This window comes from Schistocerca americana, chromosome 2 (genome assembly GCF_021461395.2).
Source record: "Schistocerca americana isolate TAMUIC-IGC-003095 chromosome 2, iqSchAmer2.1, whole genome shotgun sequence".
In the NCBI taxonomy this organism is placed as follows: domain Eukaryota; kingdom Metazoa; phylum Arthropoda; class Insecta; order Orthoptera; family Acrididae; genus Schistocerca; species Schistocerca americana.
The window spans coordinates 453,148,264-453,173,881 of record NC_060120.1 but is presented as its reverse complement, the minus strand read 5'-3'; the positions used below and the strand labels follow the sequence as shown (position 1 = coordinate 453,173,881).

General features: G+C 40.9%; 1 pseudogene; it reads left to right on the top strand.

Annotated features, from left to right (window-relative positions):
* The first annotated feature begins 4,566 nt into the window (after window positions 1-4,566).
* The window catches only part of LOC124595261, a 162,188-nt pseudogene continuing 141,136 nt past the window's right edge, over window positions 4,567-25,618 (top strand).

Below are 25,618 nucleotides of genomic sequence, written 5' to 3'. Positions count from 1 at the left end.
GAAACTGGTAGAAGCCGACCTCGGGGAAGATCAGTTTGCATTCCGGAGAAATGTAGGAACACGCGAGGCAATACTGATCGTATGACTTAAATTAGAAGATAGGTTAAGTAAGAGCAAACATACGTTTATAGTGTTTGTAGACTTACAGGAAGCTTTTGACAATGTTGCCTGGAATACTCTCTTTGAAATTATGAATGGATCAGGGGTAAAATACAGGGATCGAAAGACTTTTACAACTTGTACAGAAACCAGACAGTAGTTATGAGAGTCGAGAGGCATGAAAGGGAAGCAGTGATTGAGGAGGAGGTGAGACAGGGTTGTAGCCTATCCCCGATTTTACTGAATCTGTTCATTGGCCACGGAGTAAAGGCAACCAAAGAAAATTTTGTAGTAGCCATTCATGTTCATGAAGAAGAATGCCGATGACATTGTAATTGTATCAGAAACAACAAAGGACTTGGAAGAGGAATTGAACCGAATGGACAGTGTCTTGAAAGGAGGATATAAGATCAACATTAACCAAAGCAAAAGGATAATGGAATGCAGTGGAATTAAATCGGGTGATGCTGAGAGAATTCGGTTAGGAAACGAGATAATTAAAGTACTAGATGATTTTCGATATTTGGACAGCAGAATAGCTGATGATGCCTGAAGTAGTGAGGATATAAAACATAGACTGCCAATGGCAAGAAAACAGTTTCTGAAGAAGAGAAATTTGTTAACATCGAATATAGATTTAAGTGTCTGGAAGTCTTTTCTGAAAGTATTTGTATGGAATCTAACCGCGCATGGAAGCGAAACATAAACAGTTTATACAAGAAGGGAATGGAAGGTTTTGAAATGTGGTGCTACAGAAGGATACCGAAGATTAGATGGTTAGATCATGTAACTAATGAGGAGGTACTGAATACAATTGGGGAGAAAAATTTGTGGCAAAATCTGACTAGAAGACGGGATTCATTAATAAGACATATTTTGAGACATCAAGAGATCATCAATTTAATATTGGAAGGAAGTGTGGGGGACAAAAATCGTAGAAGGAGACCAAGAGATGAATACAACAAGCAGATTCAGAAGGCTGTAGGTTGCAGTAGCTATTCGGAGACGAGGAGGCTTGCACAGGATAGACTAGCACGGAGAGTTGCAGCAAACCAGTCTTCCGACAGAAGAACATAACTACAACAACTGCGGCTACATACTGTATACCATTCAGCCTCCCTTCAACAATTACCAGATCAGTTCTGTTGTATCCAATAGTTCCACAGACCATAATTGGAATTCCAAAACGACCTCATCAGTGATGCAAATGCCTGTATCGAAAAACGTGGTGCCAAGTCATGAAACCTGGACTGTGGAGCAATGGAAGAAAGCTATTTGACAGGATGAGTCTTGTTTCGCACTGTGTTCAACTTCTGGTGGAGTTAGTATCCAAGAGGGAAACGTGGTTGGGATTGGACCATGATTTGAGCTACCATATGTTAATTCATGGGCCTCGTGGTTGGTCTGCAAGGTCGTGTATACCAAGGAAATGCAAATATTTTGGCTGATCATGTCGATTCCATGATACAGTGTTTGTTCCACGATAGTGATGCTGTGTTCCAAGGCCACAGGGACCCTGTTCACACAGCTTTGATTGTCCAGGATTGGTTTTATTTAGCAAGAGGATCAATTGTCGCCTCTCCACTGGCCACTACAATCACCAGATCTCGGTATTATTGATCCTTTGTGGTTTACTTTGGAGTTAAGACTGCGTAATAGCTACTCACCTCCATCATCGCAATCTGAACTTGCCACTGTTTTGCAGAAATAATGGTATGAGATTCCCTTGTAAACATGCAGGACCTGTATTTATCCACTCTGAAACGACTGAAAGCTGCTTTGAAGGCCAACGTGTTCCCTACACCGTATTAAGCATGCAAATGTGTTGTGCTTTTGGGTGCTTCCAGATTTTTATCCAACCTCTGTATATGTACCTGTCACAGTGAATTCATATCGGGGTATGTCAAATTTCAACAAAGCACACTGAATTTGCTATACGTGCATGGACATATCGATAAAGAATAGTTCTTTTCATCAAGATTATTTTTAATGCATCATCATGATTATACCTGTGGGGGTCAGAAGAAAACGGGAACAAGTGACATTTCCCACAAAAATGAGTTGAGTGCATTTAGAGCATGATGAGGCATGTAAAATTGTTGTGGCAAAGGGATACATGCGAAATCCCACACTGTGATGCTCTATGATGAACGAAAAGAAAACTAGTTACAAGATGTCACGAAATGTTTACGTTCGTGTAGGGTTACACTGATCTTTTATGTTGTATATTATCTAAATAACCTTTGTATGACGTATGAGAAGAGGGAGGTGAGCCAGATGGTGCGAAATATTTTCAATAATAGGGTAACGCATTAAACGGTATTCGTTCTCTTGTTTCACTATTGTAAGTCTCAAAAGGCACTGTGTTCATGTAGCAATGTAGCATTACATAAACATTTTGTTCTAGCTCTTAATAGCGATTTTGTGATAACTGAATTGATAACAACTAATAATAAAGCATTATAGAGGAAACGTAAATCACGTTCTTCTTAAATCACAATATTTTGGAAGCAAATGTATTCAAGTGTATACAGACTTTTACGAATTGTGATATGAAAGTGATCGTTTACATTAACCTGTTATTTCATCATGCGAACTGAAAATGCTACGAAGTATTTTTATGTCTAATATACACAAAAAAATTTGAAATCCTATTTTGCAATATCAACAGAATTCTGAAACCTTGTGAACTTTAACTTGTTTTCTCGAAACTACAAGAAGTGTTTTGCTTCAGAGTCACTCAGTTAATATTGTTGTCCCTATCGTAAGTAGCATGATTCGTAGTGGCAATTAGCGATACAACAAGAAAACGAAGTCCCTCGAATACTGTTAAGTGCAGTCATCTAATTTGCAGGCTTTACCCGGTTGCGCTGACGCCGCTGCCAGATGGTTGATGCTATCGCATGGTATTCAATAGTCTCTTGGAATGTACAATGTGGATTTCTCGAAAGCGTTTGAAAAGGATATCGTACTGAAGTAGCATAGGTTACATCTAAGTTTGTACTACAGTAACGGGACAGATGAGCACAATTGGTGACCCGTCGGGGCTACAAAGAGTAAGCCCTGAATTTATAGAAGCAATACGCATGCTATGTCGTACGACAATGAAGTAGCACGCATATTGCTTCTTCACTCTTGTAGCCAACACACTCAGATATTAGGAGGGAATTGAAGATGGTCATACCATTGGAAATATACACAATCTAGACGGAAAATTAACTATGTTGTGCAACCACCGACTGCGGATGTTATAAACATGAACAATATGTAAATGTTGCGCTTGGCGCGGTAACCTTGTAGGATATACAGACGAGATTTGGTAATTTAAATATCTATGAAAACGGTACTAGTACCTGGATGATGAATATGTATTTGGAGTGAGTCGCCACAGTTCAGGCAATTAGTTTTACGTCTGGCACTGAACGCAGTGAAAGTCGCCGAAAAAGCCTAGCTCCATACCCCGTTTGACTCAACTTACGCTTGTCAACGAGAATATTTTATTGTTCCTCTGTCAGTCTTTGTCAGTAAAATCTATTCATTTATTGTTTTATCTAGGGAATCGTGTGCCTCGGGAGGACAACGGTATATTTTGGAACCATTTGAGGAGCAGGATGTGCAAGATATCGCCGACTCTTATAGTTTTACGTTCTTTCTCTGCGGAGGCAAATAATATAATGAATGGATTGGTATAGGCCTATGTAACATTCCACATGCTGTGAGTGCACGACTAGTTTTATTTGTTTTCTTTAGAGCTCGGTAGTGCGCATTTCTCTCTCAAAACACATCACTTGGTCGTGTTATATATTTGCTTACAGCACGCCATAGATTTTTTACATAATCTGATTAGTGTCCGTTCCTTAATTTATGACCGGTATTAAGTTTCTGCCTCCTGAAGATGATTTCAGTTTGAGAAAAATACGGCCGGCCGAAGTCGCCGATCGGTTCTAGGCGCTACAGTCTGGAACCGCGCGACCGCTACGGCCGCAGGTTCGAATCCTGCCTCGGGCATGGATGTGTGTGATGTCCTTACGTTAGTTAGGTTTAAGTAGTTCTAAGTTCTAGGGGACTGATGACCTCAGAAATTAAGTCCCATAGTGCTCAGAGCCATTTGAATCATTTTGAAAAATATGTGTGTTACAGTTCAGTTCGCAAATTGAGTATGTGTACTGCAGTAACAGCCGTGGAACTAATTTCAAGTACAGAATAACAGAAAGTGTTATTTTTATTTCCCTACACTGTTGTTTCAAGTGGAGAGACATGAGCACGGTATCTTATCTTTCGTGAGTCTGTTACGCATCCCGTAAAATTCAAACACGATCTGTCTCATAATAAGTAACTCTAGCAAATCACCGTTGTCGTCTGTGCGTCCCCGCAGATAAAAGTGTTCCAGAGATCAAGGTTGCCCGTGTACTTAATGCAGAGGCCAGGTGCGCCGGGCAGTACAGCCGCACATACTACCGTCTTCGTCAGCCGCTGGGATGGCCTACTGTCTCCGCGTCCTTCGTAGCCAGGTATGACAGATGCTTTTGTGAGGTCAAAGTGGGAACGTCAAGTTCTGTTCAGTAGGCCAGCAGATCGTGCTCTTTTTCGTCAATTCATGTAAACCAGTACACTGAAGCGCTAAAGATACTGATATAGGCAAGCGTGTTCAAAACAGAGATATGTAAACAGACAGAATCCAGCAGTGCCGTCGGCAACTCCTATATAAGGCAACAAGTGTCTGGCGCAGTTGTTACATCGGTTACTGCTGCTACTATGACAGGTCATCAAGATTTAAGTGAGTCTGAACGTGGTGTAGTCGGCGTACGAGCGATGGGACGCAGCATCTCCGATGTCGCGATGAAGTGGGGACTTTCCCGTACTACCATTTCACGAGTGTACCGTGAATATCAGGGATCTTCTAAAACATCAGATCTCCGACATCGCTTGCGGCAGGGAAAAGTTTCTGCAAGAAAGGGACCAACGACGACTGAAGAGAATCGTTCAGAGTGACAGAAGTGCAACCCTTCCGCAAAATGCTGCAGATTTCAATGCTGGGTCATCAAAAAGTGCCAGCGTGCGAACCATTAAAAGAAATATCATCGATATGGGCTTTCCGAGCCGAAGGCCCACTCGTGTACCCTTGATGACTGCACGACACAAAGCTTTAACCCTCACCTGGGCCCGTCGACTAGCACATTGGACTGTTGATGACTGGAAACATGTTGCCTGGTCGGACGAGCCTCGTTTCAAATTGTATCGAGCGGATGGACATGTACGCGTATGGAGACAATGTCACGAACCCATGGGCCCTTCATGTCAGCAGGGAATTATTTAAGCTGGTGGAGGATCTGTAAGGGCGTGGGACGTGTGCATTTGGAGTGATATAGGGCCCCTGATACGACTCTGACGGGTGATACGTATATAAGCAACCTGTCTGATTACCTACATCCATTCATGTCCATTGCGCGTTTCGACGGACTTGGACAATTCCAGCAGGACAATGCGACGCCCCACACGTCAAGAATTTCTACACAGTGGCTCCAGGAACACTCTTCTGAGTTTAAACACTTCAGCTGGCCACCAAACTCCCCAGACAAGATCATTATTGAGCATATCTGGGATGCCTTGCAACGTGTTGTTCACAAGAGATCTCCACTCCCTCGTACTCTTACGGATCTATGGACAACCCTGCAGGGTTCATGGTGTCAGTTCCTTCCAGCACTACTTCAGACATTAGTCGAGTCCATGCCACGTCGTGCTGCGGCATTTCTGCGTGCCCTCGGGGGCCCTACTCCATATTAGACAGGTGTACCAGTTTCTTTGGCTTTTCAGTGTATTTGCTACATAAGTACCATTAGTAAACAAGAAATATAAACACTGGAACAACGCTAATTTTGTGTAGGCGTACAGCTGTAATATTGTTCGGATATCTAAGAAAAACAATTTATATTCGAGCAGGTGTACAAAAACTGAACGAACCTTTACTGCCACACGTATGACTGCGTAAGATAAGAACGGAGGTCTGTTTACGTAGCCAGCAGCTTTCGGTGCAGATATTAATATAGCTTCCTCAGCGAATACAACAGTTTTCCGAAATAAAATAAAAGTACTGATAGTGGTGAAATATTGACACATGGACGGCATCTCTTGCATTTATTTCACCGCTAGTTCACCGACAATTATAGGCGTTTTTTTTCATTCTACCGAATAGACGCTACCATGCGACAAAGGTCTTGGACGCAACAGAAGTTGCGTTGTTTCGTATGGTCCGTCTTCGTCTCATCTATTTACGTCTACGTACACAAATACTCTGCAAACCACAATGAAGTGTGTGACAGAGGGTACACAGCACTGTACATGTTTCTTCCCATTCCTGTCGTGTAAGGAGCGCGGAAATAAATCGGTTGGAATGCAATTGGGCACGCTGTTACTGGTCCATGGGATAGCCTGCATGTGGGTCTACCAGTTCAGTTTATTCGGTAACCCTGTGACGCTCTCCCATTGGAGAAACAAACCTGCGACTCTTCGTGCTGCCCACTTTGTATAAGTTCGTTGTTTCTTGTTAGTGCAGTTTAATCATTTCCTTTTATCACTATAGAAATTGTGGCGCCCAAGTGTTTGTATTAGTTGACGGATTCCACTGTGACTTTTCGCTGCCATAGTCAAAGGATTCTACTTTGCTACGTTTTGAGAGGTGCATAATGTTAAATTTTGTACCTTTCAAGGAAGTTGACAATCTTTCCACGATACCGAAATCTTATGAAAATCTAACTGGATATTTGTGCGGTTTTTCTCAGAAAGTACTTCATTACTCATCACCTGCGAGAAGTTCGAGGTTACTACTCAAAATGGTTCAAATGGCTCTAAGCACTATGAGTCTTAACATCTGAGGTCATCAGTCCCCTAGACATAGAACTACTTAAACCTAACTAACCTAAGGGCAACACACAGATCCATGCCCGAGGCAGGATTCGAACCTGCGACCTTAGCAGCAGTGCAGTTCCAGACTGAATCGCCTAGAAGCGCTCGGCCACAACGGCCGGCGAGGTTACTGATATCATCTACAAGGTCATTGATATATGCTGAGATGACAAAAGTCATATGCACATATTATACAGATGGGAGTAATACCGCGTACACAATGCATAGGGCTGTGCGTTGGCGTAGCAGTCATTTGTACTCAGATGATTCATGAGAAATGGTTTTCGACGTGATTATGGCCGCACGACGGGAATTAACAGACTTTGAGCGCAGGATGGAAATTGCAGCTAGACGCATGGGACATCTCATTTCGGAAATCGTTAGGGAATTCAATATTCCGAGAACCACAGTCTCAAGAATTTGCCGGGGAAACTGAACTCCAGACATTACCTGTCACCACAAAAAATGCAGTGACCAACGGCCTTCATTTAACGACCGAGAGCAGCGGCATTTGCGTAAGTTTGTCAGTGCTAACTGACAAGCAACACTCATGTAAGAACCGCAGAAATCAACATGGGACGTACGGCGAATGTATCCGTTAGGACAGTGAGGCGAAATTTGGCGTTAATAGGCTGCGGCAGCAGGCGGCCGACGTGTGTACCCTTGCTAGCGGCACGACGACGCCTGCAGCGCCTCTCCTGGGCTCGTGACCATATCGGTTGGGCCCTAGACTATAGGAAATCAGTGGTTTCGTCAGATGAGTCACGATTTCAGCAGATAAGAGCTGTTGGTAGGGTTACAGTGTGGCTCCATAATCGTGTGGGCTGTGTTTACATGGAATGGACTGAGTCCTCTGGTCTAACTGAGCCGATCGTTGACTGAAAATGTTTATGTTCGGCTGCTTGGAGACCATTTGCACCCATTCATGGACTTCATGTTCCCCAACAACAATGGAATTTGTATGGAAACGCCATGTCATTGGCCCTGATTTGTTCGCGATTGGTTTGAAGCACATTCTGAGAAATCCGAGCGGATGATTTGGTCACCCAGACATCTTGACATGAGTTCCTCTGATCATTTATGGGATTAATCGAGAGGTCAGTTCGTGCTCAAAATCCTGCACTGAGAACACTTTCGCAGCTCAGTTATGGACTATGGAGGCAGCTAGCCTCAGTATTTCTGCAGAGGATTTCCAACGATTTGTTGAGTCCATGCCGCGTCGAATTACTGCACTACGTCGGGCAAAAGGAGCTCAGACACGATGTGAGGAGGTATCCCATGACTTTTGCCACCTTAGTAGTACAACTTGAACAACAAGCAACATGCTAAGCCCTTGGTCAGAGACTTTTTGGCCCCCGTCCTCACCTTCGTCTCGTTTGTTTTCAACTTTTTTCTGCGTTTCATACATTATTGCGTCACTGTAGTGCTTATGTTGTTAAGAAGTATGGTGCAATGGTCCTTCGGACATGCATGCATGTTCGAAGGAGCATCGCACCGTTATTCTAAACAGCACAGGAACTGCAATATCGTTTATCCGCCGAAACCAGGCAGCGATTTCAATTAAAATGTCATCCCCTGTACAGGAATTACACAATGCGTGTTCGAGTACAGGTTGTGACGCATGAACGACGACATTTAGAAGTTAGGATCTGGCCGTGAGTCGCGCACAGATAGCCAAAGCGCTTAAGGTGGCCGCTCGCGTAAAGCGGGAAACCCGGTTCGAATCCCGGTCCGGTACAAATTTTCACTGCTGTCATTCCCTGTACAGCTGATGCTTGTTCGTATTCGTAACTGCGAATACATTTCATGCGTAATACATTTTTATTGCTTTATAAATTTAATATTCCTTACTAGAAAAAAATGTAATAAATAGTGGAATTACTTAAAGAAAACCCATCATGGAATCAGCACTTAGCAGTTATCTTCCTGCTAGGAAAAGGAAAACTTTATCGGGGAAATGGAAGTAACAATCACAACTTAAGAGGTGTTCCTGTTTGGATTGAAAAGCGTTACATGGGAGGGAAAACCAATAGCCATTTTCACCGTATAATAGCAATGAAACAAATCTGATCGTTGCGATGTACACACACTTTTTGGCCCCATACATGAACGGCATTCTCATTATTTCGTTCCATAGTACGTTTCCAGTTTCGTGCACCACTTACCCTTATCTTCTTCATACCTGTCGTTGTACTAGGTCTATCGTACTAGATAGACTATTTTTTAAAAGTATGGTATCTAATGCGGATAATGACAACAACTTACAATTTCAGATTGTATACGAATCAATGTGAAACAGCTACACAACTATTGTGAGCAGCGAAATTAACAATCGCCCTCTAACTGAGCTGAACAATGAATCAAATGCTACACTATGACTGCTGGGTTCCATTCCATGTTTTCAAATTATATACAGTTCTTTCTTCCTTGTGTGTGACTAAGTCTATCGAAATTGCAGGAGCCGATCGAGGGCTCAAGGCACCTTTGGCGGGACCTACCTTCCTAGCTTCCCCCCCCCCCCCCCCCCCCCCAAGAAAACCTCAGTTCAATGACAAAGTTTGTTTGATATTCCACATAATCGATCTTTTGTTAACAAACGTTTAGGTGATAGTAATATCACTCTGTGGGTTCTGGAACAATCTAAAGTGTCTTATAGGTCCGCCAATTGTCCTATGTGTGATGACGTCATCAATGATGTCATAGGGGGATGGAGAATGTGTAGGCCAATTAACCTATGTGCGAATAAAATGGGGGAAATTCTAAAAGTCGAGATGGGGGATCTAACCCAATCATTATAAGTACAAGATCAAAGATGACTGACCCTAGGACAGTCTAAAGTGTTGTATCTACATCTGCATCTATACTCCGCAAGCCACCTGACAGTGTGTGGCCCACAAATCCAAGATGGCGATCAAAGATCGCTGGCCTGTGGATAGTGGGACAGATGCGTGATTATCAGATTTTTCTCTGCCCTATGACATCAGAATCTAAGATGGCGGACTGGATACTGGGACATCCTGCATGACTGTCAGGTCACTTGTGCTAAGTTTAGAATTCAAAATGGTAGGAAATAGGCAGTTCCCTTAACTACCATGTTTCAACTACTTTTCAGTGTCACCCAGCTACTCAGTTTCAACCACTTTCTGAGACTGTCATCCAGAGACACGCGTAGAGTATTGTAAATACAAGACTTTTAATGTTTAAACAATTGGAGCTATGTTATTGTGCTGTAGAATAGGGAAGGGCAGGGCCATTTACAAATGCTACTCAGCCCCTACCGCTTCACAGGCCAAATACCAACAGATGCCTAGATGTATTTTAGGGTGTTGCCAATACAGGTTAAATGCATCAACATTTCAAGTACACTCTTCCTATTAGGATGGATCAGCACCGGGATGGGTCTAACTAGTGAAAGTGCATTTAAGGCGCTAAACGTTTTCGGCCCAGAGGTCCAGTGTGGAAGGTTGTAATGATGCAGCTGCAGCCGGCAGCCAGCACTTCACGTGATTCAACAGACTCTGTATGATATGCATCGAGATTCCCAGTAGAGGAATGCCACATCACGTAGCTGGAACGGGAGCAGATCCCAGTTGCCTATTGTATGCTACAGGTGGTGCGCCCCCATCACACCTGAAACGATTAAATCTAAGGCAATGCTTTCAGAGGCATTCCTAAGACTACACAATTTTTTAGTTAAACATACTGTAATTTTAGAGCTGGGTAGTTTTGACCTCTTAGTCATCTGAGATATTTCCAGGAATGTGACGTTATTAACATTCCAGCTCCCTGACTTCGCATCCCTGGCAAGGTTCTCCTGTGTTGTCCTCCACACGCAGTGGTCACTATCGTATAGGGACTGCAACAACCACATTTTTTGATATGTGACAGTATTGTTTACTGATTTAATTTACAGTGTATAGGCTTTGCTGTGAATGAAATTTAGCAGTAGTCATACTGTCGTTCGAACTGAACAGTATGAGTAGGGCAAGCAAATACCAGCTTAATATTATGTTGCTACACCTTTTACATCCAACCCAACATCTATTCTGTGTGGCACAATCCCTTTACAGGGTTCTATAGGTATATGGCGTCAGATGTTTAGGAAATTCATGTCTGACTGTATTTGTGGAGATGCAGTGTTTTTTCCCGTCAGTCTGACAGAATGATCATTGACGAAGTGTCACGCCAGAGAGAGGCATCTACTGCCTTCCAGGGTTTTGTGTAAGTATGGAGCGAGCTGGGTTTCATGGAAAGAAACAAGGAAAGCAGTTTGAAATGTACTTTACAGTGTCCCCTAGCTACTCGATTTCAGAAATCATTACGCTCGTATAGGTAAGAAACGGAGCAAGCTACTCCATTTCAACTACTTTTCTAGATCACGATCCAAAGGCACAGATAGTTTATCGTAAATACGAAACCTTTAACGTTTAAACAATTACAGATGTGTGTTGTAGGATAAGATAGGACCGGAGCGTTTATTTATCTAAACAAAAACCACTCAGCTGCCTGCATGCCAAGTTGAGTGTTGACCACATCGATCACCTGCGCCATCGCTGAAGCTGTTTCATCATCTGGTAGAAGGGTAGGAACGTTTTTTTATTTATTTAAACGGTTGTCGGGGCGTCAGCAGACTGCACCATCCACTGATACGCAGACACAAAACTCAAAACCACAGCACTCTAGACGACACTGTAAAAAAGAACTATGCTAGGAAGTACAAGATATGAATTGCAGGGTCTCAGTTTTCGATCCCATGTCAGTCATATGATTTCTATCTGTCATTTTCTGAGTCTGTTAACTCTCTTTAATGTAGGTTTGTGCAGGGGCCAACTTTATAGTCATATTGTCATAATCAGGGCACTTTATAAAATCATTAAAGTGAATCGCAAATAATGTTGGAGTTTCCACATGGTTGACTGGTAAACAATTAAAACTATGGGCAAACAAAACACACATCTTCTTGGGAGCCCATTACAAACTCTTCTCGCAATATTCTTGCAGGAAGAACTAAAGTTTTTATGACTTAAGCAAACGAATGGCTAGTCGCCACAATAGAAGCATATGGCAGGGTATTATGGTAAATACTCTTTTTTGGTGTGAAAAATGCTACTAGCACCACTACGGAGTTATAAATAGCTGCTTAATGCCATGTTTTTTTTTTTTTTGGTCTGGAAGACGCTTATCAGGGCTTTTATAAGATCGGTAACATAATTACCTAGTTATACATGTTAGTATTATTCCATTTGTGCAGAAGGGTGAGGATGTGGGCTGGCGTTTTGTTTTATGATTGGACTATGGTCTTATTTATTTAGATGTTTTATTGCAATTACGCTAAAATTATGTTATGTGATTGCTACACTGAATGCAACTCCAGAAATCACATCATACATTCTGTAAACTATGTAACGGTTGTGGGAACTATTTCCGGTAATATCTCTTTGAGTAACGCTATTCATAGTGCACAAAATTCCTCTACCATAACTGTGTGACCATCCTCACGTTTGGAATGCTATCCACTGTTAATACTAATTGTAAGACTGTCGTACATGTCAGTAAAATGGGTTGTCGTGCAGGTAAACCTTACATGAGGCTGCAAAAATCTTATGTTGTGGTCTTATACACCCACCTGCTATTGTCATTTTGTGGGCAGCATACAGGACTATTTTGAGGCATTCTAAAACCATCTTGTTTGAAACACTGTACGTCTTTAGGCGAAGAATAGTTAACTAACAGAATACAATGTGTTGTACTGGATGGTGGAAATAATACGTCACAATATACATAAACGTTCTACCAGATAGAGTCACCAGCACTAAAAGATTTATCTGTGATGTTACTGCTGTGTTGAGGAAAGTATCATTGTAAGACAGTAGTACTGAATTGCAGAAAATCAAGGAAGCATATATGATAATGGTTATAACACAGCTCCATATGAAAGTGTAACAAAAATGCTTGGGGAACTTTAATGGATTGCCATGGAAGAATGATGATGTAGTTATCACAAAACAATGTTGGGTAAAGGGATGTGAACATCAGGATGGAAGAAATACACCACTAGAAGGAGTGACTCCACCCACACAAAAAATATTCGTAAGCAATTTGGTGTACACATACAGCGAATTTGATTATAAATTTACTATTTTATTTTTTTCTCTATAACTGCAGTGGTATTGTTTAGAATTAAGCAGATAACCCTCAGAACTGACTATTATCAATATGCATATGTACAGTCATGGAAAGAACGGTTTAAGAGGTAGATTATCTGATACAGTTTCCCACAGTTTCATCCAAAAGATGTCCACAGCTGACCTCTTCTCTGGAGCGTAATTTCTGATTACACGTTAGGCACAGTCTTGGTCATGTAGCTGAATGCATCTGCTACCGCTATGGTGGTGTTAATAATTTGTAATACTGGACCTAACAGGCTTTGAGCAATAAAATAGGAGACTATTATCGCAAAGCTGCTGCAAATGTATACTATTACTGCACTGAGTGTTACGACAACAGATTCAGTTCATGGACAAACTTCCCCTGCTGAGTGTAATATAGGAAGAATAATTAAAGTTGTTATAGAAATAGGATAGTGTTAAAGAAAACTATGAGTAATCTATGCCCCGAAGGTGCTAGCTAGGCTTAAAAGCGTCTAGAGGAAGGTGTCAACAGCAGGACAGGAACTGCAGAAAGCATAAAAGAATGCATGTAGAAATTTGTTACAATTTCTGCTGTAACATGGGACAGTTTGTAACAATTTGGCGTAACATAGTGATATATGGAGCATTTTTTTACGATTTTATGCTTTTGGGGCGAATTATGACGTAATCACAACTTTGGGTGACTTTGAAAGTGGATACAAGAATGCATAGCAATCCTCGTTTCACACCTATACAAATGTGTATCACTAGTGGTTATCAACGTGTCATATAATTTCCATTATGTGACAGTTTTGTCCTGTACTGGTACTCTTTAAGCTGTAAGTTAGATCATTAATAGCACCATGGGTGTTTTGTAACGTTGTAGAACAAAACTCTATGTATTTTATAAATTAAATTCGAAACAGTCATGGTATATGCTTGGTCCTGAAAAGAAAGATCCAAGAGATATATTTTCTGGTACATTTTCTCGCAGTTTCACCATCCTCCAGCATGTACCTATCGCATTTCCTCCGGTGTTTGGGACAACCTGCACTACGTTTGGCGGTCACTTGGTAAGATTTCTGATGAAGGCCACGGCGTTTTGCTAAAATTTTTGCTTTATCAGGAGTATTTTCCTACAATTTCAGTATAAGATGGAGTAATTTCTAGAATTTAATTGTAACAGGGACATTATGTTACAGTTTCACTTTAACATGGGAAGTTTTTTATTATTTTGGTGTAAATATATGTAGATGTAGGCTGTCAAATGTCATTTAGTCATCACTGTGTAACTGATTAAGTTAGTAATTTCAACAGAATATGACAAATATTTTGTACTGCATGATAAAGTTAACCCCCTGGCATGGAGACACTGCAATATTTGGATGACTTTGAAAAGTAGTTGAAAGTGGATAGTTGAAAGCATGACGAACCTCATTTCCTAGCTACACAATTCTGTGTTACAAGTGTTTATCATGCTATTTCATCAAAGCGTTATGCAGTTTTCACTGTAAGACAGCATAAGTCACTCACTGGCAAGTACGCTTTAACTTGTAAGTTAGATCAGTAGCAGTGCCACGTGTGTCTTATAACGTTAAAGAACAATGTATATTTGATAAACAATACCTGAAACCCATCACAGTGTGCAGGGTGAACATTAATAAAACTGACAAACTGCAGGGACGTTTTCCTGATTGGAAATGGAGAAAAAAGGAGCTATGAACATGTGTACAGAAATGGACAGTGTGCATGCAACATCAACAGATCAGCTCAGAACACAGTACAGAGCTGCATCTTATCCACGTCACAACAAAAAAGTGGTCTCCATGGGATGCAGTGCACATGTTGCATGGATTGTCACATTCTTTTGAACGTTCTAGCCTCTCTCCAAATAGCATCAAAGGTTTTGAGAACATGCTGCTGAAGGTCTGCACATTAGGAACTGGTTCAGCATGCACACCGCTTTTCAGATGCTGCCAGAGTTAAAAATCTGCATAGTTTAAATATGGTGGGCCTCTGCATCCTATCCAACGTCCGGGGAAGGTGTTGAGGTGTCGGCGACCAGTAAGGCTTATTTCACATCAACCTGGCAGCCGACAAACCGGTATTTTTGCCGGACCGACACGGGACCTACCGCCTCTTCACACATAGCCGGCAGCCGCACGGCATACCGTGCCGTCCTTTCGTGTCATGTGCATATTCAGTTGACCTCGACAACAAATGGAGCATGACCAGCTATTAGCAGGGTAACTCTTGTACAGACGTTTGAAAAACAGTAGAAGAAGAAGGAGAGTGCATTGGGTCCATCCACTCAGTATGAGAAGAGACGAAGTGGGTGCATTCTTTGCTCTTTTTGAGAAATGAAGGGAGATGAAAATAAGTTTTTTAATTATTTTCGGGAGAGTTTACGAACTTTTGACGATATACATGCACGAATGAAGAGTTCCATTCAACGCGTTAATACATCCTTCCGAGAATGTATCCAGCCAATACAAATGTTGGCTATTAGAGTCAGCCGCGTGGGGTAGCCGCACGGTCTAGGGCGCCTCGCTACTCCCGCCGGAGGTTCGAGTCCTCCCTCAGGCATGGGCGTGTGTGTTGTCCATAGCGTAAGTTAGTTTAAGTTAGATTAAGTAGTGTGTAGGCTTGGGGACCGATGACCTCGCCAGTTTGGTTCCATACGACCTTACCACAAAATTCCAAACTCCAATTACAGTCATGTGAGTGGGAACGAAAACAATAGCTAAAATTTAAAAAAAAATTATTATCCTAAAGGATGTGTAGTTTTGCTAGGACCTTAAAAAATTAAAACATTGGTTAAATATTTCCACAATCAGTAAAGTAGTCAGATGTGTGTGTCAAGCTATTTGGTCTCTGCGTTATGAATGTATGCCTCTACCCACCAAAGAAGACTTTGTAAACATTGCTGGAAAATTTGAGCAAATTTTCCTCACTGTGTTTGAGCTGTAGATGGAAAGTATATTCGTATTGTCCATCCATGATCCATTTAACTCATTGTACTACAGTTACAAATGATATTCATCTACAGTGTTGACGGCTGTGGCTGACTCTGACTATAGATTTATCAACGTAGATATCGGCAGTTATGGTAAAGAGAGTGGCTCTACTACATTTAAAGAGTGTTTTTTGTGGAAATCACTGATGGAAATAACTGTTAATTCCTGAAGACAGGTGCCTTAAGACTACAGTAAGTACAAAGGTATCTTATTTTTTTATTGGTGATGAAGTGTTTAGACAGCATCAAAACCTTCTACGACCATACTCTGGGCACCAATTAACAGTTGCTAAAAGAGAGTTCAATTATCCCCCGTCAAGAGCCCAGAGGTACGTAGAGTGCTCATTTGGAATAATGACTAATAAACGGATGATTTTCCACGGAGCTGTAAAATTAAAAGCCGATTTTGCTCTTGACATTGTCAAGGCGTACTCTGTCCATAACTGGACTTGAAAGTATAACAAGAAGTGAATGTGTATGTGGGGGAATTTCTGTCAATAATGTACGAAAAATGATGATGGCTTATTTTATGACACTGGAGGGCTCTGTGAAATGACAGTTATCTAAAATTTAATGTGGTACTGATGTAAATTTTCGTTTGTATTTAACGTAAAAAATAAAGATTTGTACTTACCATAGTCGTCTCTGTCTTTGTCACACACCCATTCAAAGCCTTCGTTCAGTTCTTTGCAAACTTCGATTCATGCACTCCGTGTTAGTGTTCTGTCCTTATAAGTACCTAAAATCTTGTCCCACAAAACTGGTCGTTCCTGAACTAATGTCATAAGGATTTCGATATTAATTTCCGCCTTGACTAGAAATGTCCACAACAGATTGAACTACCAACAAAGCAAAAAACAACTTTCCGGCACACGATAGTTGGGTATATGGGTAACGCTCTACTGTTCTGCATGCCCCACCACCTGCGCCGGTATTTTCATAGGACACCGACATCGGGCCGACACAGTGGGGGTCGCCGGCATCCCACAGCCTCAACCCGGCTACCGGCTGTTGTTCGCCCGTCCACGTCGTCTGTCGGCCAGATGTGAAACGTCCCGGAAGCGCCAAACCCTCACAATCGACTAGACGGTGCCGGCTGCAGGGTAGATGTGAAATAAGCCTAATTGGAAGTGGGCTCGTGCTCTGTCATGCAGAAACCGCATAACCTGTTGTATTGCTAAAGGCACGTTCTCAAGCAGCCCAGGCAGAGTATTCCACAGGAAGTATATGTACATTCCTCTGTCAAGGCATTGTGGAATAATAACTGGTCCAAGTATATGGTTGCCAGGAATCCCTGCCCACGCAATGAAGTTGAACAGATGCTGATGAGACACCTCAACCATTTTCCGAGGAGTGCCTCTAGCTCACAGATGACGATTATGTAGACTGATGATTCCAGTTCTGGTAAAGGTTGCTTCGTCGATAAAGAGGTCTCATAACAGAAATTTCATAATTGTGGTGGCCTGGTGCAAAAAACACCGATAAAATCCTTCCTATAGAGGGAAATCTGTTGCTGATAATCCTTGGTACTCGTTGCAGGTGATAGGGATAGTAGCAGTTGCCATGCAGGGTACATATAATTGTACTTTGGTTTACTCCATGTTGAACCCAGTCCTCCAAATCTGGTGTATGCACAGTCTGCCACCTCCCTGCACATTCGTCTGTCTGAAAGGACCCATGATCACACAAACGACCGAAAAGAGCTTGAAATATTGTGTGATGTGGTTGGTGTCTTTGAGGGTACTTGTTTCGGTATAGCTGTGCCGCCTCTCGACAATTTCCATATGCTTGGCCATACAAAAACACGACCTTGGCCTGATCCCGACGTGAATACTGGGCCATTCTGCTGCTTACAGTATGCTGTGTCAATCACAAAGCCTGCAACACTCAAGGGACGCACTGCATGTTATCAGAGAAACTTTCATTTTTCAGCGCCATCTACTGTGGCAAAGACGCATTTATGGACATGTGTTCATAGGACCTTTTTCCTCTGTTTCCAGTCACTAATACTTCACTGCAATTTGTCAGTTTTATCAATGTTCACTCCGTAAGTATGGCCACGAAATGAAAGTTTAAGAGATAGATTGTCTAGCGCAGTTTCTCGCATTTTTATCTAACAACTGATCGTTATCGGGTATCTTTCTATCACATTCATATTGTGGTGGGAGGAATCTGTAACAAATCTGGCTGTTAAAAGTATAGATTTATGACAAGGTAGCGAACAGATGGTTGAAATTCTAAAAGAAATAAGCTTAGGCTGCACAGAAAGATTGGTAAAACAAGTATGTAGAAGAAAATGTAGGAAATCATCTTTGTCTTAAGCCTTTTAAGCCTGAGCACGTCTGACGTGGACTTATAGTTTTATGTCTGTTGGTGCACAAACTGCAGTGGCAATCGCTCTCGAGTCCGGTTGCGACACAGCCGATGTCAGACACGTTCTACCTCTGACTCCAACGGCCTCACGTCTGCACATGGATAGCTGCTAAGCCTGCTGAAATCCACCATAGTTCCTTAAATAGTAATAAAAAAAATTCCTACCTCACCACCCAGTAAGAAGGAAGATTAAGGATTAAAGTCCTGTTGACTTCGAGGTCATATGAGGTGGAACATAAATTCGGATGGTGTGTAGGATGGGGGAGGAAATGGGTTGTGTTCTTTCAAAGGAACTATCCCAACATTTGCATGTAGCAATTTAGGAAAACCATGGAAAACCGAAATCTGGATAGCCTGACATGGATCTGAACTTCTGTCCTCCCAAATGCAGGTTCAGTGTGCTAACCACTGCACAACCATACTAAGCAGATGACGAAATAGTTAGATAGAATTTTTTTATTAAAATTCTTGACCAAGGTTTCGGTACATATAAATATACCTTCATCAGAAGTACATTTCTAAAATTACATCATGCACTGGAGAATAATGAAATAATTATGCCAAAAGGCGTCGTCAGTAATTAAAATATCATCTCCATTTGTACAACATGTGTAATGGGTACAGGATCAAAGCGAACAGTTTAACAATGTTACTTCGCCTATGAACTGTTGAGACACGAGTCTATCCTGCAACTGTTTTTGGCTGCCATCCTTTATTGTGAAGAATTTTAACAGTTGCTGCTGCAGCCATGTTTAAAATCTTGAGAAATAGTTAGAATCAGTGGTGATACGGGACTCTGCAGCAACGTTTCTGTCCCATCTTATCCTACACACACACACACACACACACACACACACACACACACACACACACACACACCAGTAATTGTTTAAATATCAAAAATCTAAATTTTATGATAATCTACTTGCGTGTGGCGATCTTGAAGTAGTTGGAACTGGATAATGAGGTGACATTGAGAAGCAGTTGAAACCGCTCATTGTTTCTTACCTACATGTGAAACGTAGCTTGCTCTGTACATCCACAAGCTCCCCGAAGACAGTAGATACCGGTGTCTAGAGTGATCCTTTCATTGACAATCACTTTGTCAGCATTATGGAAAAAATATTGCAATTACCGAACCATAAATTCGTAAAAATTTGACACCATATATAAACAAAAACGTGTTAGTGTCAAGCAGACTCGATGTTGTATTGGTTGTAAAAGGTATGCAAACATGTTATTAAGAAAGGATCTGCTTGTGCTACCTGTGCTGTCCAACTAGAACTCTCCCAGAGTATGACTACTGCTAAATTTCATTTGCACCAAAATCCACTTAAAATCCACTTAATACAAATTAAATCAGTACACAATACTATCACGTATCAGAAAAAGCATGTGGTTGTTGTAATCCCCATACAATTATTATACTAGTGTTTCATTATCTTGCAGTTTTCAACCATCATGTGTGGAGAACTATACGAGAGAACCTTGGTAGGGGAAGTACGTCAGTGTGCTGGAATGTTAATAACATTTCATTCCTCGAAATATCTCAGACTACTAATAGGCCAGAAACTGTCCAGTGCTAAAATTAATGTTTAAGCGTAAAATCGTGCAGTCTTACAAATGCTTCTCCAATGGGTTCAGCTGTGGTGGGGCACACCACCCACAGTATACAATAGGCAACTGCCATCTGCCCCGCATTCCAACTGCATGTGGCATTCCTCTTCTGTGAATCTCTACCCATATCATATGGAGTCTGTGGTATCATGTGGAGTGCTGGCTGCATCTGTATCCTTACAGCCATTTCACATTGGACCTCTGAGCCAACAAGATATGGCAGCAGGCACTCGCTTTCGCTAATTGGAGGCGTCCTGGAGGTGCCTCACACTGAGTGGCCCACTGCACATAAAGTGTTGATGCATTTAGCCTCTACTGGTGATTCTCAACTCTACATTGGGTGTCTCAGCGTTTGGCAAGCAGAGCAGTAGGGATTTGGAGATATTTCTTTGGATAAATTAACATTCCTGTCCTTCCCTATGGCACAACACACACATACAGTTGAAATAGTTTAAACATTAAAAGTCTCATATAAAATAGTTGGAATGGGGTAGCTAGGTAACATGTTAGTATTTGAAATGTGGTATTAAAAGGCACTGCAGACGCATTTCTTACTTATATGACGATCTAGGATTCTAAACTTAGCACAAGTGACTTGACAACCATGCAAGCTGTCCCAGTATCCACCCAGTCCATCGTCTTAGATTCTGATGTCACAGGGCAGAGGAAAATCTGACAACCACACATGTGCCCCAGTATCCTCAGGTTAGCCATCCTGAATCGGCGTCTTGGATTATTATGTCATAGAGGCTGTTGTTGTATGCTCAGATCGCCATTTTGGATTTACAAATCTGTATGGCACTTTAGATGGTCCTAAAGTCAGCCATGTTTGATTTTATATGTAGGACAATTGGCGTATGTTCACCATCTTGGATTTTTATAATTTATCGCCTTTTATACGTAGAGCAATTGGCCTACCCCCCTCTCTATGATGTCATTGGTAACGCTGTTATACTGGTGGCAGTTGGCAGTCCTATACTATGCTTAGACTGTCCCAGAATCCACACAGAAATGTCACGTATGATACTATGTCAAATACTTTTCAGAACTCAAGAAACTCTGCATTCACCTTATAAAGTTCCCCCTTACGCGTTTATCAATTTATATTAGAAGCCTAAATTTACTGTGTATTAGTGACTGGCACTACCGTTGTACTATTTGCAGACATGAGTTACGAGGACTTGCAGATGGTGTCAGCATCTAGACTTCTTGTCGCATTAATAATCTTAATGAAAGTAAAAATTTGAACTAGATTTTTATACAGAGATGACTTAAGTGATGATTCTTGATTGTTAGACATCCCGTTATTGAAATTCAGCAGACATAATATCACAAATATTTTTCATGGCATGAAAAATCACAGTGTTTGTAGTAGGCCTTTGTTTACTACATAACGATGAGTCTTGTGAACTGAACTTCAGGATAGTCTAAATACTAACGAGTAAGTGAGCGCCCTTGACGTCAGGATTACTACATATATCTATTACATTTTGTTCTAGAAGACTCAAAACATTCAATAACTCATATTAATGCTGTTCACATGTTCGCTTTTGGTATTTAACATAAATCAATGTTCATCCTTGTTTCGTAGCTAAAAATCTTTGAAAATATTATGGAAACAAAAGATACTTACAGAAATGACAAAAGAATTGAATATTTTTTAAAAGTATAGACATTAACATGAATCATAAATTCAATAAAATACATATTGGCAAATGAAACAAATACAAGTGGCACCTCACATAAGCGATGTTGAATTTATTTTATAAAACAAAGTTAGGAATAAATTGTATTTTATATTTTGTTGTGCCACTTACAGGAAGACTAATTCTCATAAAACGGTAATGTGCAAAAATATCGATATCGACTGACCTTAAGCATGGCAGAACTTTGGCAGACTGCTACAACATTGTATAAACATCCAAAAACATGAATCAACTACCATACACCTGAAAATAGTAACAACAATGGTTAAAAAAAGGTGGTATCGTAAGTTTCAGTAATTTTGAGAAATTACATGAGATATTGGTTTATTGTAACCTGATTGCCTTGGCCCTTGGCTTTCTGGATCTCATGTGATAAAAGTGTGATTTCGGTTTCATGTGACCGATGTTTTCCGAATCCACGCCATATTTTCTACTTGCAGAAAGTACCAGAAATTATATATATTGCAAGAAAAGAAAGAAACGTGTAAATGTGATACGTCTGAACTTAGAAGATGAATTCTAATCACATTCCATTTCGACAGTCAAAACAGTTGCTCAGAAGGATCTTCATTAGCGGCCAGTCACTTCTGATTGAAGTGAGCGTGAGAGTGACCACTGTGATTGGTACAGATGGCGTTAATATTACTTGTAGAATATCTGTCAATTCAGCCGATTTTGTTGGGGGCACAAATCCTCTATGTCTCTCCATGGATAGCCGTCCATAGGTGATGAAGCTAGGTAGAAGTCTGTAGGCGGTAATGCAGAAGAAAACTCAACACCACCTCCTCAGAGCATCGAGAGTCCTAGAAAACTGTCGTTGAGGTAAGTGAAGTCAGTTTCACCTACAGGAAAATTTATGGACAAGTGTTTTGTGGGATACAAAAGGGACTCAGTTTTGATTACCATGCTAGTTCAGCAAAGATAATGTACTGTTTACTCAATGTTGTATGTTGCCAAGGGTGTTCGAAACGGCGACCACAGATTCGTAGAAAATTCTGGCGCATTGTATGAACCTTTTCAGATGCTTGGTGAGAAGAATTTTTTCGTTGGGAACTGGTGTCACATACAAAAGGCTTTCGATAAACAGAGGCACAAAGAAAGAAGATAATGGGAGCGAGGTGGACATGCACTTCCACCTCCCCAGTCCATCCAATGCTTGTGACATGTAGGACTGAGTACCGTATGTCACGTACGTGCACAGAAAAGTGTGCATGTGCTCCGTTCTACGTGCATTCACATCTGATGCCGCATTTTAAGCCGACGACGTACGATAAACGGCCTCTAACAGTTCTGGAAGAAATTACTGAATGAAGACCTTGTACCACACTTTTCATCACTCTCGTTCACTGGCTCAGGATTAAATCCAAGACCACAAGTTCCTGTTCCAAAGCAGTTGTATTTCGACCCTTGAATCGCCTTCTTCAGTTTATGCGCAGCTTTTTTGAATCACTCTGTATAATAACTTTCCACCACTAACTTCAAGCCGGTATACTTTCCCCCATTTGACTGCGTCTTATATTGCTTCAAAATATAAAAAAAACTGAATGATGATCCTTTAAATAATGTAGGTAATGTCTTTTTGTGAAAAACTCACCTTTTTATTATGTATTTTATAAATATGAGCGTGCTTCTTGCCTAACATTCACTATACGAGACTGCCACAAGAAACGAGAGATATTGTTATCCACTTTCTGGGGGTAACAAGTGAAAACTACTCTGCAGTAGAGATGTATTTTATTCAAGTGAGCACCTAATCTATTGGTAAATGAAAAATAATAAAATTGTAACGCTACTTTAAATCACGGAGCTAAATGGATTGCGTTATATTGCAGCCAGTGGAGATCTACATCCACATACACACTCTACAAACCACAGTCAAGTGCTTGGCAGAAGGTACTTCCCATTGTACCAGTTATTATGGCTGCTTCCTGTTCCATTCATGTATGGATCACAGGAAGAATGACTACTTAAATGCCTCTGTGCATGCTGTTATTAGACTAATCTTGTCATCGATACCCATGTGAGAGTGATATACAGAGGTTTGTAGCATTCTTCTAGATTCAACATTCACAGTTGAATCCCACAACTTCGTACGTAGGCTTTCACAAGATAGCTTGCATCTATCCTCAAGCATCTGCCCGTTCAGTTTTTTCAGCATCTCCTTGACATTGCGACTGCACGGTAAATAGTTTTCACAATTGTTATTTTGGGGTTACCAGATGCTAGGTTTCTTTTAAGTTATTTCTCTTCATTTATCGTGTAGGCCGTCTAGGCGACAACCAATGGTTCTGTCACAATACTGAATTAATCTTTGTACTACTGTTTAGTAGTCTGTACAAAAACGCAGCGGTCCCTCGTTGAGAAAACTGTCATGCAATATTTTACATATATCTTAACAAGCACATATAGAAACATATAAACAAGATGTCAAATTAGACGGAAATTTTCTCACCTTTCTGAAAAACTCTTTCGTTATTTCTGATCCTTTAGTTTCCTCAAAAATTGCGGTTTTGTCAGTGAAATAATTAGTTTAAGATGTTTTGCTATTTAAAACTTATAAATATGTGGAAATAAATACATTTACAGTTAAATGCCTTAGCCTAATTTACTATGCTGCCGTTACGTTTATCAATTTCTTTTTATTTTCGTAAGAATTGATGTTTTTGTAGGTTCATAATACATATTATAGCATATAGTTCAAATTGTATAACATTTGAAAAAGGTTAAGAATCACGGAGACTGAGCTCTGTCGTCTGACTCAAGAATTGCTGCCACTTCATATTATTGTTTCCCACCAATCACGGACACCAAGTCCCGCCCTTTGGGTCCAGCGTAGAATGACCAGCGCTCTCACTCAGCTCTCGTGTACATTGCGCCCTCTCTTGCGCCTCCTTCTTCCAATACAACAAGACGCATGTGCATGGCAGCGTCTGTTGTCTTTAAAAGTTCTGGCGTTCAGCCATATATGGCTGCTATCTCATAACGCATTCCCATGGAGCAAAAAAAACTGTAAATGTTCTTGCTGTCAGTATCCTCATACAGTCCTGATTTAAAGCCAGATCTTGATATTTTGTAAGAAGGCTTACTTGAGATAGTTCTTGTGTAGCTCAGAGTCTTCCAATTCACCTTCTTCAGCAACTGTGCGACTGTCTCCCATTCATCAAGCAACCTCCTTTGTAGACTGCCTGTATTTCGCCACAACTGAAACCATGTGATCATTCCACTTCATACCCCCTATGAAATATTATACCCAGATATTTGTATTAGTTGGCCGATTCCAAAAGTGACTAATCGATATTATAGTCATAGGATACTGCTTTTCTTTTTGTGAAACGCACAGTTTTAAATTTCTGAACATTTAAAGCAAGTTGCCTCTCTTTGCACCACATTGAAAATTTTTTATCAAGATCTGACTGAATACTTATGCAGCTTCTTTCAGAAAGTATTTCATTGTAGATAACTCAATAATCAGCAAAAATGCTGAGGTTACTATTAACATTGTCGGCAAAGTCATTAATATAGAACATGAACAGCAAGTACCCCAACACACTTCCCTGGGACACACCCAAAGTCCCTTCTACATCTGTCACTGACTCTCCATGACAACATATTGCGTCCACCCTATCAAAAAATGCTCAGTCTAGTCACAAATTTCTTTTGATACACGATATGATCGTATTTTTGACAACAAACAAAGATGTGGTACTACGTCAAATGCTTTTCCAAACTTGACAGATATTGTATCTATCTCACTGCCTTGATCTATGGCTTTC